Genomic DNA, 17,872 nt, shown 5'->3' on the forward strand with positions numbered 1-17,872 from the left:
AATTATAATAAAAAAAAATCAAAATCAACAAACAACTATAAACCAGAGACACACTGGGGGGGAAGGATGAGGGAGTAGGATCAAAATAAGGTGGGTGGGAATTGTATGGGGACTATCACCAAGAATAAAATGCATACATCATGCAAAAATGAAAAATGATGTAAAAATATGTAAAATTAAAATAATAATTAAAAATACTGAATGGATTCCATTGGGCTGAAATAAAAGGCCACTATACACTAATTCAATTTCACATGAAGAAATAATCAGCACCAGTAAAGGTAATTAAAGGTAAATAAACATACAAATAGTATATTTTGTTTATAATATTTTTATCCTATCAAATTAAAGCACAACTGCACTAAACAATTATTATAAAAGTGTTGACGAGTTTATATTACATAATGATGTACGTTTTTGTCTCTTTTAAGTTTTTTGCATGTTTATTTACAATTACAATTTATATTTCTCCAGTAGAGCAGCCCCTGCTGTTACATTTCAATTCTTAGGCATGAAGTCCTACAAGAAAAAAACAAGCTTTTATAGAAACTTAACAGAGAGTTAAAACCTTTCTATCCATTTAAATGGATTTATTGTAGTTACCAAGGTGTTTATGTTGAACATAATGCCCTGCTGACCAGAAAGTAGCAAGCTTCTACTAAAGGTCTGACCCATTAACTCATACAACAAATTTATATTCCACCCTCTTTCCATCTACCTATAAAACAAAAACACAAAACTATTTACAATTGAAAAGAAATATGCTCTTGGTCAATCAACCAACCTTGCAAAAAAAAAAAAAAAAGACTGGCTCGTTTCTAAGTGGATAAGACAGAGAAGAGTATTCGGCCTGATTTCAACTCTGAACAACCCCAGTCAAGGCTGGCAGGGACACCGCACCACAGTGGGTCTTGTCCTGGTCTTTGACCCCTAACATCCTTCCCTATGGAAGCCAGGCTCTGAGCCACAGCTCCAAGCTAATGTTTGTGGCTCTGTCTTATACTTCCGTGAATTCTTCATCCCTTCCATCCCCTCAGCATCAAGGTAATCTGGCTTAATTACACAATACGATCCTCTGTCCTGGGCCCACCCACCTCCCACACACCTCTGGGCTGGCCCAGCCTGACTACAAAGACCCCATCAGTGGTTGTTAGAGTGCTAGGTAGCAGCAAAGTTTCAGCAGAGCAACAGAGATGTGTTTGGTGCTGTATTTGCCAAATGAGATTTGTTTCATTTTAAAAAGCAAAGCTTTCAAAAAAATGTCACAAAGTAAGGATCAAGCTTTTGCTGTGGAAACTGTTTTTGCAAAACACCAAAACCTCAGATTTAGGTTGTGCATAACTAATTAGGAAAGACAGGTGAAACACCTCAAAGAGACTATCTATCCATGAATAATTCCCCCCCAACCAAGTGATTCTAGCTCAGACCATGTTGAAATTCAGCAAAGTACTACACAGAAGTATTAGCAATGGAATTTTTCAAACTCCATAAAACAACAAGACCCACATCTCCCTCAATAAGTACGGTGTCTCCTGATGTCCTCACAGACCCAGCTTCACTTCTGTGCTGCTTCAGCAGGAGCCTTCAGCTGCAGCCTTACAGTCTGCCAGTCCCAGCTCTGTGAGAAGTCAGGTTGCTAAGGGTTGTACTGTTGCCCCTGCCACCTCAAAATCTGCCACAGAAACTACAACTATGAAGAGACCTTTCTGGCACCCCAAAGGTCTCTGTTGAGTTTCCTCTCTTCAACCCACATAGTCTACCTGGAACTGTTCTTGAGTTGAGAGGAGATGTTGTCAAAGAAGGGCTTGGGTTTGAAGCATTTGGGTCCCAGGTGGTCTTCCTTGGCAGGGGCTCACCCTCACTCCACATCTCCACTGCTGGGTCTTTCTCTTCCCTTCTCCCAGCCTTTTTGTCTTTAAAGTTCAGTTTTGTCTTAAAGTCCTTGCCCAGATTCTCTTGGTTGAACAGGGTGTTTCCCTCTCAAAACATCAGTCACCCCTACACTTCACTGTGTTTTCCTTGACATTAGGCAGTTTTGCCCTCTAGAGTGTTTTCTTGGCCATCCACTCCCTGATGTCCTCTTCTGAGGTCTTCTGTTTTTGTCATTCATCTGTCTTTGAGTTTGCACTGCTGCTGGCTGAACTTGATCACTGGCAGTCTTGTTGCTTGGCGAGGCTGGGAGGCAGTTGAACTGCCTCCCTGCATCCTGCAATGCCCTTGCCAGGTAACAGCTTTCTTGCATTCAGGTTATCAGCAGAACTGGTCTGCACAGCCTGCTCCACCATGAGGCTCTTGCCACTTGGGACAGAGGCAAATTAGCTCCCTTGTCAGAGAGCTGATATGGCTCTGAGTACATGTCAAGTTCTGAAACAGGTTGTGGAGATGGAGAAGAACTAGGACTGGAATCTGCAGCTGAGGCTAGAGGGCTTACTAACTTCTTTAGCTCAAAGGGCACGCATACTGCTGGCTAAGCAGGGAGCTGGTGGCCGGCAGGCTGTAGGGCAGCATCCCTCTGAATGGCAGCTCTAAGATACAGAGGGCTGGAAGTAGGAGGCCCAGACTGAGCCCGGGGTAGAATGAATGACATCAGGATCCTGTCAGAGAGCATGTGCTGGGCATTCAGAGGTTCACACGCAGTAGTATCTTTGATATCACGTCACCCCAAAATGAGGTACTCATGAATTTCCTGGGAGGTAGGGGGAAATTCTGTGAGCTGGTCTTCAGTACAAGAGGACCTCACACTGGTGAGTACTAGGAGGAGTCGCTTATGTTGTCAGTGCCAAGGATGCCCTGTAGCAGATCTGCACCTTGGAGACGAAGCTGATCTTGCTGCCCAGGTAAGGAAAGCCTGCAGAGCAGGTTACAGTGGCGGCCACTCTGCAGGGCCTTGCCACTCACTGCTCACTTTAAGCAGTCACGCCACCTACACCAAGATGTAACTTTTTGAAATAAAAATACAAAAGAGGGGTATGAAGCAGAGATGTATTGAGAAAACCTTTTATATACTATGAAAATTAAATTAATATTAATATGAATGACATTGTTTCAGATTAAGATGACAATTATGATGAATACTGCAAACATTAATAAAAAATTCAAAAGCATACCAAGAGAAAAAAAAAGTGAGTTAATATAGTACAATAGAAAAAATAATCCATTCAACACAAAATACGAGATAAATGAAGGAACAGGGTAGTTTTTAAAATACATAACATATACACAGAAAAATAGCAGACATAAATCCTTGAAAGTAAATATATAAAAACGATATATTGGGGGGGGGGGCGGAGCAACATGGCGGCGAGGAGACGCTGCGAGTAAGATCTCCCATTAAAAAAAGTTAATAGGGAGGAAAAGCGGCAGGTCCCAGTGAGAACTGGGACACGGAAGATAAACGGACGACTCCAGCAAACTGCCCGAAGAAGAAAGTTGCCATAAAAGAGGACGAGAAGGGAGGGAAGCGCAGAACCCTGCTCCCCTCCCCCGCCCACAGAGGCGGCACTCTCCGACCGGCAGAGACGAGGGAAACAACAAACCAAAACGCCCAACAAGAAAAACGGATGCAGCAAGTGGGACTGTGAGTGGAAAGGAACTATTTCAGCCACCACACCCCGTGAACGGGAGCTGAGGCGAACCCTGCAGGATCCTCCGCGCAGGTGAGCTCCACGCGCCATTAAAGAGAGCCCCGCCCACCAGGAGGAGACCAGCACCAGCACACAGCTCCGGCCGCCCAGTAAGCTTGCGCGAAAGCGGCACTCGGATTGCAGCTGCCCAGGTCCCCGCACCTGCGACCTAGGCTTGTGGGGAGACGGCGGAGGCCCTCCCTGAGTGAGCAGGAACAAGGCGCCCAGGCAGGGGAGCGGGATTCAAAAGGCGCCATTCCCACGCCACTGATCTGGGCTACAGCCCGCGTCCTGGAACTGAGGGCTTTGGAACTGAGACCCGGGGCACGAAATTAGGGGCGTGGGTTCCCCACGACGGTGGGGCACAAGGCAGACACAGCACCCCAAAGCCGTTGAGGTGTACCCTACCATCCCCGCTCTGCTCCCTGTCCCACGGGGTGGAAAATCAGCTCCCCAAGGGCTCTAGGAGAGATCTCTGGTGCCACCTAGCGACTTGACCCCAGCACAGGCTACTAAAGGAGCTAGTGGCCAGCTGGGGAGTTAGCCCACACCGGGCCCCTTCTGAACAAGTAGTCTGAGCCCACAGGGAGAGCGAGCACCCACAGCCGGGGCAGACCAGGCGCGCAGAAGAGTGTGCCTGAGACCAGAAGCGCAGGGAGTGTGTCCCACATCACCATTTTAGAACAGGGACATTTCTTCAGTAAAGACTACCTGCAGAAGGCTTCCTCAGGAGCCAGAGGTGAGCGGGGGAAGTACGCCCACGCCAGACCCCCTCTGGCCTGCAGTCCAAGCCCAGAGGGGAGCAGGAACCCACCGCCGGGGCAGACCAGGCGCACAGGGGAGTGTGTCCCCACATCGGCATTTTAGAACAGGGACCTTTCTCCAGTAAAGGCTGCTTGAAACTGACAGATGACTCCTGGAAGAACCAGAGGGGAACAGAGAAGCCCACCCAAGATGCCGGCAAGTCCCAACAACACAGTGTCCCAACGCATACAGCAAATTAGAAAACAGACAGTAGGGAGGAGAAGAACCACACGCAACCTAGCAACTCTCCAGAGAAAAAGCACACCACAAAAAGAAAGCCAGCCCCCAGATTGCAACGACAATAACTTGGAAGAATTTCTGAGCCTTCCAGAAAGAGAATTTAAAATTGCCGTGATTAAAAAACTGACAGAAGTCATAAAGGAAAACAATGATAAGGGAAAAATAATCAACGATCAGAAGAATGCAATTGAGTCCCTAGAGAGGGAAAACAATGGTCAGAAGAAAGAAATTGAGTCCCTAAAGAGGGAAGTAAAAGAAATGCAGGAGATCAAAGAATTAATGGAAGAACTAAAGAATTCTGGGAAAAGCAATGAAAGCAGAATAGATGAAATGGAAGAACGAATAAGTAATCTTGAAGACACAGAAATAAAAAGAACCAAAACAGAAAAGGAAAGAGAAGTACGAAGGAAAAAGAACGAAGAAAGACTTCGGGAACTATCTGACTCCATGAGGAAAGGAAATATAAGAGTTATAGGAATACCAGAAGGAGAGGAGAGAGATGTAGGAACAGAGAAAATATTCAAAGAGATAATTGAAGAGAACTTCCCAAATGTGAAGAAGGAGCTGAAAATTGATATACAAGAAGCAAGAAGAACACCAAACTTCCACGACGAAAGGAAAAATACAGCAAGACACATAATAGTAAAGCTCCCAAGAATCCAGGACAAGGAAAAAATAATGAAGCTGGCAAGAGGGAAGAAACAGATAACATTCAAAGGAAAACCAATCAGGCTGACATCAGACTTCTCCGAAGAAACACTACGGGCAAGGAGAGAGTGAGGGACATAGTCAACAGACTCCAAGAAAACAGATGCCAACCAAGAATACTCTATCCCGCAAAGCTCTCCTTCCTCTTTGAAGAAAGAATATGGACCTTCCCAGACAAACAGAAACTCCGGAATTTCATTGCAACTAAACCCCCACTCCAAAAAATACTACAAGGAGTCCTAAAGCCAGAACCTCAGAGCGACGAATAACAATGAAAGAAGGCCAAAAAAAAAAAAGTTATTAAAAGAATAAATAAATAAAATCAAAGGAAAGACAAACACAATGGCAAATACAGATGTTAACATATCAATATTAACTCTAAATGTAAATGGACTAAACTCTTCAATAAAAAGACACAGAGTTGCAGCCTGGATTAAGAAACAAAACCCAACCTTTTGCTGTCTCCAGGAAACACATTTAGCTACAAAAGATAAAAATAGGCTCAAACTTAAAGGATGGAAAACAATCCTACAAGCAAATGGACCAAAAAAGAAAGCAGGAACAGCTATACTTATATCAGATAAAACAGATTTCAAACTCAAAAAGATAAAAAGAGACCCCAATGGTCACTACATTATGATCAAGGGGACAATACTTCAAGAAGAAATAACACTCATTAACATATACTCACCAAACGAAGGAGCACCAAAATATATCAGACAACTGTTGTCCTCTCTGAAAACAGACATCAGAGAAAACACATACGTAGTGGGAGACTTCAACACACCACTATCAACAATGGATAGATCAACAAGACAAAAAATAAGTAAAGAAAGCAAAGCTCTAAATAAAGACCTAGAGCAATTGGGCTTAACAGACATCTATAGAACACTAAACCCCAAAAAAACGGAGTACACATTTTTCTCAAGCGCACACGGATCATTCTCCAGGATCGATCACATACTGGGGCACAAGACAAACATCAACAGATACACCAAGATTGAAATCATATCAACCATCTTTTCTGACCATGAAGGCATCAAACTAGAAATAAACCATAAAAAGAAGGCAAGGAACTTTCCTACCTCATGGAGATTAAAAACCACACTACTGGAAGACCATTGGACTAATGAGGAGATCAAAGAAGAAATTAAAAAATTTTTTGAATTGAACGACAAGGAGGACACCAATATCCTAAATGTATGGGATGCAGCAAAAGCAGTAATAAGAGGAAAATATATAGCAATAGAAGCTCACATCAAGAAACAAGAAAGAACGCAAAGAAACAACCTAATCTCGAAGCTCAAAGATCTAGAAGAAGAAGAACAAAAAAACCCCAAAACCAGTAGAAGAAAAGAAATAATAAAAACCAAAGCAGAAATAAATGAAATTGAAACTAAAAAAACAATCCAAAAGATCAATGAAACCAAGAGCTGGTTCTTTGAAAAAATCAATAAAATAGACAAACCCCTAGCCAGGCTCACAAAGGAAAAAAGGGAGAAAGCACAAATAAACAGGATCATCAATGAAAGAGGAGAAATCACAATGGACACAGCAGAAATCAAAAGAATAATCAGTAACTACTATGAACAGTTATATGGAAACAAGTTTAACAATCTAGAGGAGATGGACAAATTCCTACAACTCTACAATCACCCAAAGCTAGATAAAGAAGAAATAGAACACCTAAACAGACCAATTACAATTAGCGAAATTGAAATGGTAATCAAAAACCTCCCCAAAAACAAAAGCCCAGGACCTGATGGATTTACAAATGAATTCTACCAAACATTCAGAGACGAATTTGTGCCTATCCTTCACAAACTCTTCCAAAAAATTGAGAAGGAAGGGACAATACCAAACACGTTCTATGAAGCCAACATTACACTAATACCAAAACCGAACAAGGACAACACAAAAAAGGAAAACTACAGGCCAATCTCCCTAATGAACACTGATGCAAAAATCCTCAATAAAATTTTAGCTATCAGAATCCAACAATGTATCCATAAGATAATTCACCACGACCAAGTTGGATTCATTCCAGGGGCACAAGGATGGTTTAACATCCGAAAATCAATCAACGTTATCCAACACATCAACAAAAAGAAATATAAAAACCATATGATAATATCAATAGATGCTGAGAAAGCTTTCGACAAAGTGCAACACCCATTCATGATAAAAGCCCTTGAAATTCTTGGGATACAAGGAACATACCTCAACATCATAAAGGCCATCTATGACAAGCCAACAGCCAGTATCATTCTCAATGGTGAAAAGCTGAAAGCAATTCCATTAAGATCTGGAACAAGACAAGGATGTCCACTCTCACCATTGCTTTTCAATATAATACTGGGAGTCCTAGCCAGGGCAATAAGACAAGAGAAAGACATCCAAGGAATCCAAATAGGAAAAGAAGAAGTCAAACTATCACTATTTGCAGACGATATGATATTATACATAGAGAACCCCAAAAACTCCACAGAAAAGCTAATTCAACTCATCAATCAGTTCAGTAAAGTGGCAGGATACAAAATCAACACGCAAAAGTCAGTAGCCTTCCTATACACAAACAATAAATCTGAAGAAGAAGAAATCAAAAAGACCATCCCTTTTGTTATTGAAACAAAAAAAATCAAATATTTGGGAATAAATCTAACAAAAGAGGTAAAGGACCTATACAAAGAAACCTATAAAACACTGTTAAAAGAAATAGAAGAAGACACAAAGAAATGGAGAGACATCCCCTGCTCATGGATTGGAAGAATAAACATTATTAAAATGGCCATCCTTCCAAAAGCAATATACAGATTCAATGCTATTCCAATCAAAATTTCAATGTCATTCTTCAAAGAAATAGAACAATTATTGATGAAATTCATATGGAATCACAAAAAACCCCAAATAGCCAAAGCTCTCCTGAAAAAAAAAGAAGGGAATGGAGGCATCAGACTCCCAGACTTCAAACTATACTACAAAGCCATAATCATCAAAACTGCATGGTATTGGAACAAGAACAGACATACAGACCAATGGAATCGAATAGAAAATCCAGAAATAAACCCACAGATTTATGGTCAACTAATCTTTGACAAAGGAGCAAAGACTATGCATTGGAGCAAAGAAAGTTTGTTCAATAAATGGTGCTGGAAAAACTGGGTCGCTACATGCAAAAGAATGAAGCTTGACCACCACCTCACACCATACACAAAAATCAACTCAAAATGGATTAAAGAACTAGACATAAGACCTGAAACCATAAAATATATAGAAGGAAATATAGGCGAAACACTACGTGATTTGCACATCAAAGACATCTTTACAGACACATCACCCAAAGCAGTGATAGTGAAGGCAAAGATAAACAGCTGGGACTATATCAAATTAAAGAGCTTTTGCACAGCAAAAGAGACAATAACAAAAACAAAGAGAAACCCCACCAACTGGGAGAACATTTTTGCACCCAACACTAATGATAAAGGACTGATCACAAAAATCTGCAAAGAGCTGATGAGACTCAACAACAACAAAGAAAAGAGTCCAGTCAAAAAATGGGCAGAAGAGCTTAAAAGAAACTTCTCTGAAGAGGAAATGCAAATGGCCAACAGGCATATGAAAAAATGTTCAACATCACTTGTCATCAGGGAAATGCAAATCAAAACTACCATGAGATACCATCTTACACCAGTGAGAATGGCACATATTAAAAAAACTAGCAACAACAAATGTTGGCGAGGGTGTGGAGAAAAAGGAACTCTTCTGCACTGTTGGTGGGAGTGCAAACTGGTCCAACCACTGTGGAAAGCTGTGTGGAGATTTCTGGACCTACTAAACATAGAGCTTCCATATGACCCAGCAATTCCACTCCTAGGTATTTACCCAAAGGACACAGAAACATCAATTCCAAAGAACACCTGCACCCCTATGTTTATAGCAGCACTGTTTACAATAGCTAAGCTTTGGAAACAACCCAAATGCCCAAAAATAGATGACTGGATCAAGAAGATGTGGTACATATATACCATGGAATATTACTCAGCATTCAAAAAAGATAAACACATGCAATTTGCAGCAACATGGATGGCGCTGGAAGGGATCATGCTCAGCGAAATAAGCCAAAAAGAAAAAGAAAAATACCGGATGGTCTCACTCATAGCAGGAATCTAGAAAACTTAAATAAGGGACCAGGAAAATGAATAACTATAAGAAAGTGAAAATCAAAATCAACAAAAAACTATGAACCAGAGACACTTTTAGGGGGGCGGGGGCGGGAGGGGAGGGATTGGGGTCAGAATGGGGGGCTGCAATTGTATGGGGAATATAACAATAAAATTTATAAAAAAAAAAAAACGATATATTGTATGAACAGTAAAAATAGGGAAAAAGAAGCAAGAGAACTGGAGTAATTACAGCAGTAGCAGAGAAAATAGACTTTAATAGAGACCAAAAAGGTATTTTATTTTATTTTTTAAAGATTTATTTATTTATTTATACAAGCACTGGGGTACAGTCAGAAGCGCAGGAAGGTGAGAGAATTCACCAGAGCCAGAGCAGAGAGCAGAACAGACAGACTGACGAAATATACTGCTGAGCGGAGCAGCGGGCAGCACAAGAGGTCTGCGAGCCATGTGGGACCCTCACCCGGTGACTGGGGGCTGGGGATTGAACCGGCGCTGCAGAGGCCGCAGGCAGCTTCGCAACCCAGCACTCAACAGCTGTGCCACCAGGGAGGCCCCAAAAAAGGTATTTTATAACAAAAGGCCCAATCCATTATAAAAAATTAACAAAATTAAAATGTATATACCTATGGAAAAGGCCCCAGAATAGACGAAACAAAAACTAATGTAAATACAGGCATAAAATGATAAAAAGTATGTTTCAGACTTTAATATATACATATATATATATATATATATATATATATATATACACATACATATCCATTAATACAATGGATAGAACACAAGGTAGAAGATCAACCAGGGGATAGAAAAATTGAGCAACACTATAAACTGAACTGACCTAACAGATATCCACAGAACACCCCACTCAACAATAGCAGAATAAATATTATTTTTAAATGCACATGGGATATTATCCAAGACAGGTAATATACTAGGTCATGAAACAACTTAAACACATTTAAAAGGATGGGAATCATACAAATTATCTCCTCCAAGCACTATGTAATGAAATTAGAGAAAATAACAAAAGAGAATTTAGGAAAGCCACAAATGTGTGGAAATTAAACAATATACTCTCAAATAATCAATGATTCAAAGAAAAAACTCACAAGGGAAATTAAAGAATACTTTGAGGTGAATAAAAATGAAAGCAAGGCTTAACAGAATACATGGGATATTGCTAAAGGCATGCTCACAGGGAAATTTATAGCTGCAAATGCCTATATTAAAAAAACAAAAGGGAGTTTTGGTGGTGGGGGTATGGTATGGTGACATCTGAGGAGGTGTGAGCTTATTCACCTAAGTTATATGCAGTATTGTGAACCAATATCACTTCAATAAAAATTAACTAATACATTAAAAATTTTTAGTAAAATAAATACCTTAACACAGTAATGTAAACCTCTACCTTAAGAAACTAGGAAAAGGACAATTTCACCCAAAGTGAGCAGAAGGAAGACTAGATTAGTATTAATACTAGAGTGAGAACAAATGACAAGGAAAACCAGTAGAAAAAAATACATGGTACTCAAAAGTTAGTTGGTTGAAAACTCAAAATATTGATAGACCTTTAAGTACACTGGCATAGAAAAAACCAAACACAAATTACTAAAATCAGGAGTGAACGAAAGACCATCAATAAATCTTACAGAAATAAAATATGAATATTATAATGAAATACAATGACCAATTAATTGTATGCCAACAAATTACATAACCTACATTAAATAGACAGATACTTTGGAATACACAAACTATCAAGCTAACTAAAAAAAAAAAAAGAAACACAAAATGTGAATAGATCTCTGATAAGTAGAAAATAAATTAGCAGACAAAACATTTCCCACAGGAAAACCCAAGATCAGTTGGCTTCAGCAATTTTACCCAATTGTTTAAAGAAAAATTAATACTAATCCTTCACAAGCTCTTCCAAAAAACAGAACAGGAAGGAACACTTTGCAATTCATTCTATAAGGCCAGTACTTCTCTGATAAATTTCAGGGCAGGGATATTATTATATATAATACTATAATGGTGGATGCATGCCATCATACCTTTGGAAAACCCATAGACTACAGGATACCAAAAGTGACCCTAATGTAAATTAGCGACTGTGGGTGTTAATGATGAGTCAATATAGGTTCATTAATTGTAATAAATGGACAAACTATTTTGTGGGATGTTGATAAAGGAAGAGGCTATGCATGTGGGGGCAGAGGGCATATGGGAATTCCCTGTACTTTCAGCTAAATTTTGCTGTGAAACTAAAACTGCTTTTAAAAAATTCTAGTTTTAAAATGTAGTGCAATATTTTGCACACCAAAAAATACCAAAATGTTGAAAGAAATTAAAGATTTAAATAAATTCAAAGGTACCCCATTTTCAATGAACTTTCAAAAGACTTAATAATAAGATAATAATACTCCTCAAAGTGATAAAACGATTCAAAGCAATCCCTATCAAATATTATCTGGCTTTTAAAAAAAATTGATCCTAAAATTCATATATAACAAACTGATCCTAAATTCATATAGGAATGCAAGAGACAAAGAAGAACCAAAATAATTTTGAAAAAGAAGAGTAGAGTTGGAGGACTAATTCAAGCTATCTGATTTCATAACTTACTACAATACAAAGCTATAGTAATCAAAACAATGTTGCACTGGCATAAGATAGGCATACAGATCAATGGAATAGAGTCAAAGGTCCAGAAATAAATCCTTACATTTATGGTCAATTGATTTCTAACAAGGGTACCAAGAACAATCAATAAGAAAAGAATAGCTTTTTCAACAAACAAGGGACAGCTGGATTCCCACAAGCAAAATAATGAATTGGATTCCTACCTATTACCACATGCAAAAATTAACTGAAAATTGATCAAAGACTTAAATAAGTGCTAAAACTACAAAACTCTCAGATGAAAACATCTGAGTAAATCTTTGTAAAGGCTTCTTACCTATGATTCCAAAGCACAAACAAGAGAAGAAAAAACAAAATAAACTGGATTTTATCAAAATTGAAAACCTTTGTGCTTCAAAGCACAAAATCAAGAAAGTGAAGACAATGCACAGAATATATATATATATATGATTTGGAAATCGTATATCTGACAGTAGGTGCACCAGAAAACATAATGAACTCTTATAACTAAGAAAAAGACAACTTAATTTTTTTTTATTTTTTTAAAGATTTATTTATTTATTTATACAAGCACTGGGTACAGTCAGAGGCGCGGGAGGGTGAGAGAATTCACCAGAGCCAGAGCGGGGAACAGAACAGGCAGACTGACGAAATACACTGCTAAGGGGAGCAGCGGGTGCAGCAGGAGAGGTCTGTTGCACCATGTGGGATCCTTGCCGGCGGCTGGGGATGGAACTGGCACTGCAGAGGCTGTGGGCAGCTTCGCAGCCCAGTGTTCAACTGCTGCACCACCAGGGGAGGCCCCATTAATTATTTTTAATTAAGGTAGTATTTGGATACCCCCACCACATATTATCACCATAGTGCAACCACCACCAAATCACCCACACTGCACCATCATAGATCTTTGTGTTTCTTTCCCTCTTTGTTCTTACTCTTTCCCCCATTCCCTCCTCCACATGGTGCTTCAGTTCTGTAGTCAGCTATCAAGGGTTATTTTTTCAGCTTGTTTTTAATCTGGCTCTTAATTTACTTACCTTATATTCTGCATATTAGTTGCACCATCCAGTATTTATCTTTCTCCTTCTGATGTAATTTCACTTAGTATTATCCCTTCCAGTTCCATCCATGTTGCTGCAAATGGCATGAGTTTTCTTTTTTCATTGCTAGGTAGTATTCCATTGTGTATATGTACCACATATTCTTTTTTTATTTTTTTTTTTGATCCACTCAGCTGTTCTGGTGCACTTAGCTTGTTTCCATAGTTTAACTATAGTAAATGATGCTACGATAAACGTGGAGTGCAAGTTTCCTTTTGAATTAGTGTTTTTGTATTTTTGGGGTAGATGCCTAGGAGTACTATTACTGAGTTGAATGCAGATCCTTGTTTAATGTTTTGAGACACCTCCACACTGCTTTCCCCAAGGGCTGGGCCAGTTTGCATTCCCACCAGCAGTGCAGGAGGGTTCTCTTCACATCCTCACCAGCACTTGTTGTTTCAGATCTTTTCAATATCGGCCCTTCCCACAGGTTTGATATGGCATCGCATTGTGGTCTTGATTTGCATATCTTAAAAGAGTAAATTTTTAAGAATGTATTGAAGCTCTATGTCATTCTTTTTTGTCCTAAGAGAGAACAGTGTTCAAGATGTTTGTGACACAGTACTAGTGTAAGTGCAATCATTTTGGAGTTAAAATTGGGTTCAAGTCCTGCCTCTCACAAACTGTGAAAGTACAGAAAAGTGACTGAAATTCTCAGTTTCAGTTGCTTCATCTCTGCAAAACTGGGATAATATTACATCCGTGGATGGCTGTCCTCAGAACAAGAGATTTGAAGTATAAATCTGTCTGATCATCTCTCATTTTTACATTTTCCTTTTTTAACACCCCCTTCTGTTCTTTCTAAAAATGCTTTTAAGTATTTCCCACACCCTAAGTCACCTTCCCTTGCATTTTCCCCTCCAATTACCAAACTCTTTTCCTCTTTTTTTTTTCAAATCAAGTACCATCAAACAAAATAAACTTCCTTGATTCACACTTCAATTTAATTCAGTCTGGCTTCATTCCCTATGAACCACCAGCTGCCTCAACTAACAGAGCTCTCAGTAAGGTAACAATGATGTCCTAATTAGTGAATCCCAAAAGAGACATCTCTCTGGTCTCATCTGACCTTACCTCTCTAAAGAACCACGTCTCTCCTTCCTTTGTGTCTGTGATTCTATTTTTTTCTCCTGGTGACTTTCCAATGCCTCTGAAATGTCTTTCTCAGTCTCTTTCCTGACTAGGTTTCTTCTGTGCCTTTAAATGTTAGCATCCCCTAGGTCCCACCCTAGACCATAGGCTCATCATCTTCATGTAATAATTGAAGCTCATGGCTTCACCTGATACTAATAGTTGAGGTGGCTCCCACATATATATTTCCTGACTGGAGCTAATTCCTAACCACTAAACTAAAATGTTCAATTTTCACAAGCACCTCTAACTCATATCTCATCTCAGTGCACTCCCCTCATCTGCAAATGTGTGTACACCTATGTATTCAATTCTTTTTTTCTCCCACATTATGTTTATTGAAATAAAGTAGTTTTATGTCTTTGTATCTGCTTTGGGGGTTATAGGTTCAAACTTCTACAAATGTGTACTTTCACACCCTGCCCATCACTAGTGCCCCCAACAGTCCTCCAACATGTTTCACTGGGCCCCTTCACTCCCTATATTCAATTCTTAATTTACTATACAAGCATTACTGAGCCAATCGACACATAAACTTCCCCATATCAAAGTCTGGATGAACCCATGCCTGAAGTCAAGAAGCAGCAGGATTCTGGTGAAAAATCAAATTAGGAGAGATCAGTAGCACTTACAATCATAGGCATCAGCTTCAACTAAGTCCCAGATAGTATCCAGTACACTTACGATATTTACTATTTTGAAACTCTCTCTTCAATTACTGTAATGATAATTTATAACTTTAAAATTCCTTGAACACCTCATCTCCTTGCCTCTCACTCTCAGAAGTTGGCCATACCTTCTATTTCACTGAGAAAATAAAAACCATAAGGAGGGAATTTCATCCAAACTACCACATCTAAAAACATGCCTTCATCTAAATCCACAATTGTCACTTTCCCTCAATTACGACAGAAATGTCCTTGACCACTTGACACTGCTATTTGGTTGATCTGAAGGCATCTCAAAGTCGGCATGACATGATATTCACTGCCCCACTCCCTCCGTGGTCCTTCTTTAGTCATACCACTATCTATCCGTTTGCACAGGCCAGCCCTGGCAGTCACGTCTGACATTCTCTACAATGTTAAGTTCTACCCACATCAGCCCTGTTCTTCCATCAGTCATTTATAATGCAGACAGAATGTTCAGCAAAACTGATATCATATATCACAATGATTTAATACTTAGAAAACACACAAGCACACAATCTCCTTACTATAATTTAAACATATAAATGTTTCATCCTTTGAACTATTATTTCATTCATTGAATAAAATTAGAGCTGTCCTAGATGTTAGAGAAAGAGCAGTAAACAAAAGAGGCACAAGCGTTATTTTTGAATAATGTGTGTGCACCCTCCTGGCTGTAAGATAACATGAAGGCAGTCTTGGCAGACAGATGCCAGTTCTCAGTCTACCAGAGAGGACTTGCTAAATGTAGGCTCATAGGGCATTGGGAGATACATTCTAGAAGCCACCTTCAGGAACGCCATCTGGACAGATGTCCACACCTCTAAGTACAGCTCAGAAAAACCCGGGCCAGGGACTACAAACAATGAACTCCCCCATCATCTGTACCCCCTTTTGAAGAGAATAAACCTGTGAAGAAATCTACCTGTTATACAAAAACAGTGTGATTCTATCTCTGAGCTTGTCGACAAGGAGTTAGGAAAAGTCGCCTGAAAAAACCTCCACACATCCACCCCTCCTCCGCACTCCCAATCCCACGCTTGCACCCTGCCCACCATCCACGATCTATCTCAGAATTCAGGACACGTTGCCATCCTCTGTCCCAGGTGTTTAAAAACTCTGGCAGGAGCAGCCCAAACCCACCAGCACTTGAGAGAAAGGGCACACACCCCCGGAAGTGTTGCCCCTAATTCCCACAACTTCCACTGCTAAGCACTTTAGTTGCCCCTCTAGGAAGCTGGGAGGTCTGTTTTTTTAGGTGTTCCCTTGGTTACCTTGAGTAATTTAGAAAGTACACACGGAATTGAAGGAATCGAGTAAATGAAGTTCAAGGGAAACAATGTGGATTACTGCAATGGTTAGGTACGTAGTCTTTGGTACCACACTGGCATGGGGATCTTACCTTGCCACTTAGGTGCCCTGTGCCTTTAGGTAAGTTACTTAAACTCTCCAAGCCTCTGCTTTTTCATTCTTAGAATGGAGATCATAATCTCTTTATCATTAGATTACCGTGAAAATTAAATATCATGTAAAGCATTTAGCACAATACCTCGCCACAGAGCAAATTCTTTTAAAACAAGTTAAAAAATTAAATTTTGCTTGAGGGCGAAGCAGTACTCTCCTTACACAAACCATTGCACTCAATCATTATACTTCTTTGCCTCTCCATCTCACACCACTCTCCTACTTGGACTTCATACTTCAGTCATAAAAAATCCTTTTCAGTTCCTTGAACCTGTTGCAGTTACTCTAACCTTAAGTTCTATGTACATTCTCTACCTGCAGTCAGGACCAAAAAGTCATTAGTGTCCTGCTCATCCTTCAGACTTCAGGGTTAGAGCCACTCAACTGTCTTTGACTCCCAAGTCTCGATTAGACTCCTATTATCATGAACTCACAAGAAGTGTGCTCTTATCAGAGCAATTAAGTCATTCTAGAATTAGAATATTAGATTACATTATGTTAGATCAATTTTATTTTCTCTACTTAACTGTAAGCAGAAAGAAATATAGGATGCTATCTAGTTCTGCTCACGTCTGTATTATTTGTAACTAACATGGACACACACAGTAAATGTATGATACTGTGTGGATCTGATTAATTGTGGGTATTACAGAGGTGAGCAGTAAGAGGAAAGGTAGACAGAACACTAGGTGCATGTTACCATGGTAAGACAGAAAATAGCATGTTTGATGAAATCATAGAAAAACTGACATTGTATATGTCAATATCCAGTTAAAGAGCAGCAGAAATACTCAGGTAGTTAAATAATTGGGGTTATTATTCATTATAGAGAAGAAACTCACAATATGAGAAATAAACTATGGATGTGTTTCAGGAAGACATGTTAGAAATAACCATTATAAGAATTAAATTTTGGTTGGGTGATTTAACTGGATTGCCAACGGGAAAGTAACACTGTATAGCACCATGTTATCAGCAACACTGAGGCCTAGTTCAACATGTCAGGCAAATGCCAGATGTCTGGCCCTACTTTTCTGTGATGATAAACAGAAAAATATTTGAGGGAAAGTACCACAAGAGCCTGTAGGTAGGCAGGGTGAGGCCATGAGTGGCCTAGAAGACCATGTTAGAAAGTTGACCTTGACCTTTATCCTAAAATCAAAGGGAAATAAAGGAGTGAAATCTGTGTATAAAGGAATGGAAGGTCTGAGATTTTATCCTGCTTACAAGATAATTTGACACAGGCTGATGGATGCTGACACCTGGGTGAAAGACAAAGACTC

The 17,872-nt window shown here is 39.7% G+C and overlaps 1 pseudogene across 1 annotated transcript in view; it reads right to left on the minus strand.

Moving 5' to 3' along the window:
- Positions 1–1,596: 1,596 nt before the first annotated feature.
- Positions 1,597–17,872, minus strand: part of LOC311187523 (protein LSM14 homolog B-like) — a 33,761-nt pseudogene continuing 17,485 nt past the window's right edge. Inside the window, exons 2-3 of the transcript in view lie at positions 2,753–2,848; positions 1,597–2,560 (exon numbers count right to left, since the gene is read on the minus strand). The product of the transcript in view is annotated as a protein LSM14 homolog B-like (transcript). The remainder of the gene's footprint in view (positions 2,561–2,752; positions 2,849–17,872) is intronic.

Source organism: Talpa europaea (genome assembly GCF_964194135.1).
Source record: "Talpa europaea genome assembly, chromosome: X".
NCBI classification, from domain to species: domain Eukaryota; kingdom Metazoa; phylum Chordata; class Mammalia; order Eulipotyphla; family Talpidae; genus Talpa; species Talpa europaea.